Source organism: Aplysia californica, unplaced genomic scaffold, assembly GCF_000002075.1.
Source record: "Aplysia californica isolate F4 #8 unplaced genomic scaffold, AplCal3.0 scaffold01186, whole genome shotgun sequence".
Lineage (NCBI taxonomy): Eukaryota > Metazoa > Mollusca > Gastropoda > Aplysiida > Aplysiidae > Aplysia > Aplysia californica.
In genome coordinates this window covers 12081-15751 of record NW_004798456.1, presented here as the reverse complement: position 1 = coordinate 15751, position 3671 = coordinate 12081, and positions in this window count along the sequence as shown.

Here is a 3671-nt window from a genome sequence, read left to right as displayed (position 1 = left end):
CTCTCTCTCTCTCTCTCTCTCCCTCTCTCAACGGTAGCCGAGATTAGAGATAAAAACTGACCAGAAGCCGAAGCGTGTGACATGCCCCCCTTCCAAACTGCACTGGAGCGTGGGGGAGGGGGGGGGAGCAACCCAGCGTAACGAATGCCACAATTCTATTCACCACACACGATGTTGGGTTCTGCAAGCATTCGTCAAGCCAGTGCAGTCAAGTACAGCACTAGAATAGTTCATCTCTATCTCCCCAAAAGTCCACAGACCCACATGCCTCCTTTACAAGCACAGTTACACAGACTTACGCAGTCCCAACACAACACTGCCCAACTTGTCCAAGACAGACGGTCCAACTTGTCTAAGATAGACCGTCAAACCTGTCTAAGACAGACGGTCCAACTTGTCTAAGACAGACGGTCCAACTTGTCTAAGACAGACGGTCCAACTACAGACGGTCCAACTTGTCTAAGACAGACGGTCCAACTTGTCTAAGACAGACGGTCCAATTTGTCTAAGACAACCACCCATTGCCCAGGACAAAAGCACACACGTCGCTGTCTTCAGTTTCGACAGGTGGAAAAGTGACACAATGCCAACATTAGGCCAACAATGTTTATGGATAAAAAAATCCAAAGTGGGAGGGGGGGGAGAGAGAGAGAGAGAGAGAGAGAGAGAGAGAGGGGGGAGGGAGAGAGGGAGAGAAGTTAAAGTTGATAGATGTTTGACAGGAATGAAGAAGCAAACCACACCAGAGCACCCGGAGGGGGGGGGGGCGTTCTTATTTTTACGGCACTTGCAACACAATTACGTCATAAAGGCCGAAGATTAGAGGTGTTGCAACAGAATAACAAACATAAAATCATAAAAAAGAAAGAGGAGAGATAAGGCTAAGGGCGATATTGATTGATTACGATAGAAGGAAAGAAGGAGCAAACCACCCCAGAGCACTCGCCAACCACCCACTTTCTGTTCGCACAAGGAGTGGTTTGAAAGAAAGACTGTCTTCCCAAGTACCCGTAGGTCAAAAACAAAAAATAGCTGACTCACTCTGAAGTACCAAAACTCTGAGAGTCACGTACAAAGGCCCTACACTATTTGTTTTCGTGGATTGTTTTAGAGGAATCACAGCCACTGCGTCACACAGGTACATGTTGGAGAAATAACGGTCATTTCTTTGCCCATGAGATGACAAGACAAAAAAGTACAACTTCGCAAGGGTTTCAACTTTCCAACTAGATTTAAATCTACTTCTACTACTAGTTATAATATGTGTGTTCTGAAACCAATGACCTTCAGTCAAAAAACCTTTAAAAAAGACAGACAATTAAACCTCATATTTTTTCTTTTTTTTTTTGTTTGCGCAACCTCTCTAATTTTACTAAACACCAAAAGCCCAGTTACAACAAAGAAAATCCAGCCAGGTCCCACAGATTTCAGAGTGCACCAGACTCCACTGCATGTTATAAATTCATCATATATTGTAATTATACATGTAAACTAATACCAAATTCGTATCATGATTGGTACACACGTATTTAAAAATCTTATGTCTTTGAACAAAAAGGGACTTGCCTTCATTAAGTGAGCGGCTGTGGTGTATTTGGTTGTTTTTGGTTGTGGCAGGGGGTTGGGCCTAGCCTCTGTATTGTTTGGCTGAAAGTGTGAGAGTGAGTTAAGTGTGAGTCTGTGTTCAGTTGTACCAGAGAGTAACTGGTTGTACTGTTTGCAAGTTTATAAAAGCAGTCTGAGTTACTACTGGTGGGACTATTAGAGGAGAGAGTTGTATCAAGGCAGAGGAGGCCTGCTGAAAGTATAGAGGTTGTGAAAAAGGCTAGTTAGTAGAGCCTCGGTTCAGTTGTGTGTGAAGTGTGAGATTCCAAAGCATCGGGGCCCCAAAGCTGCGGAAAGAATCACAACACAGAGAGGAACAGGTTTGGCTAATTCCTGTTATAGTAGCATGCAGACAGAAGGTTAGTAAGTGTTAAAACTTTGTTTTATCTTCAAGTAACAACCGCGGCCAAAAGGAACCAAAGGTTTCAACTTGCTGCGCTACCTTAGAACAGTTTTCTTAAATGATGTCATGATGTATTTCAATGGCTGGCTGCAAGGCTCTGACAAACAAATTTGCAATTTGGCATTTGTCAGTCTTGCAGCCCGCCTAGATCTACATAAATTGTAAGAAGAGAAAACACAACACATTTCTGCCTGCAGCATCTGATCTGACCTCAAAAAGAATCTCAGCTGCTGAACACAACAGTATTGCATGCATGCATGATGCTTCTTCTGTGTTTAACTAAATCAAAGGACATCAATGGATAGTTTGGCAAGTGCTCTGGTGTGGTTTGCTCCTTTCTTTCCTGTCAAAATCAAACATCTATCGTTCATGTTATTGTCTAATCTCTCCTCCTTTTCTTTGTTTTATTAGCTAGTAGTTTATGTAACACCTCCAATCTTAGGCACACTAATATCATGACCTACCTGTGTTGCAAGTGCCATAAAACTGTTGCTAAAACTGTACATATGTTATGCTTGGTTACATATAAAGAATATTCATGTATAAAAATTCCATGAGAGTTTTCAGCTGTACTTATTGTCTTTTTATTTACATAATAACATATTATATATTGTATTTTTTGTGCAGTATCCTCAGACAAGAAAAAAGTGTTTGTCTTTTTCTAACCAAAAAATGATTTTAAAAAATGCTTGACAGATCTAATCTGAAAAATTATCATGAATGAATGCATGGTAATAAAAATATTTCTTTATTTTTTATAAAAATCAGGGCTTCAAACTTCAAAGTTGCCCTGCATTTTATCCAGACCAGAACATGAATGCCAGAGAACTCTACAAAATTAGAATTTTTTTTATGTGGACCTTACTAAGGGAAGAAACTGAGCGGTTCGGGTAATCGGTGCAATACTTTTTGGTTAATTTAAGTCCCATCACAGAGCAAACCCGAGCTAAGAGGGAATATGTCTTAGTCTTAGCACAGAAAGACCAAGATACTCGATACAAATTCTTGCACTCACAAATCGAGTTTGGGTCCCCTGCATGCGACGGTGAGGTGCGTGCAACAGACGCAGGGACACTCACTCTGCTGCCATTGTAGCCTAACTAAATTTCATGGATGGTCAATTCACGCAAAATTAAATATATGATATTTTTTAAAGTGCGTTAATATGGTGTGGTTTTAGAGGCAGCCTCGATTTGTTTGTTTTGAAGTGGGGGTTTTTTTTGTAAGTGTTTAAAGGCGCTCGCAGAGTAAGTGATAACGGCAAAATCGGTTAAGAGGGATACAACACCCCAGCAGAAAGACCAAATACTCAACAAAAATTTTCTCCCCCGACTCAATTTGAACTTGGGCCTCCTACATGATGCGACAGCAAAGACTCTAACCGTTACACCACAGATGCCAGTCTATTAGTCTCCAGGATGGACCAAAAAGGTCAGTTGGAATGAAAGATTGCGAGCCTTCGGGTTCAAGGGGGGAAAAAACAACTGGGAAGAAATCTAGAAATCTAGGTGCTTTTTCGGTAGTTCCCACCCCCCTTATTTGAGCCTGACATACATCTAGATCTAGATCTATACGTTTGATTCGCGGTGAGCTAAGATATCAAACCTAACAACTGCAAAACATTAAATTTTATGGTAAAATTCAGAAGGGCATGCCCCCCTGA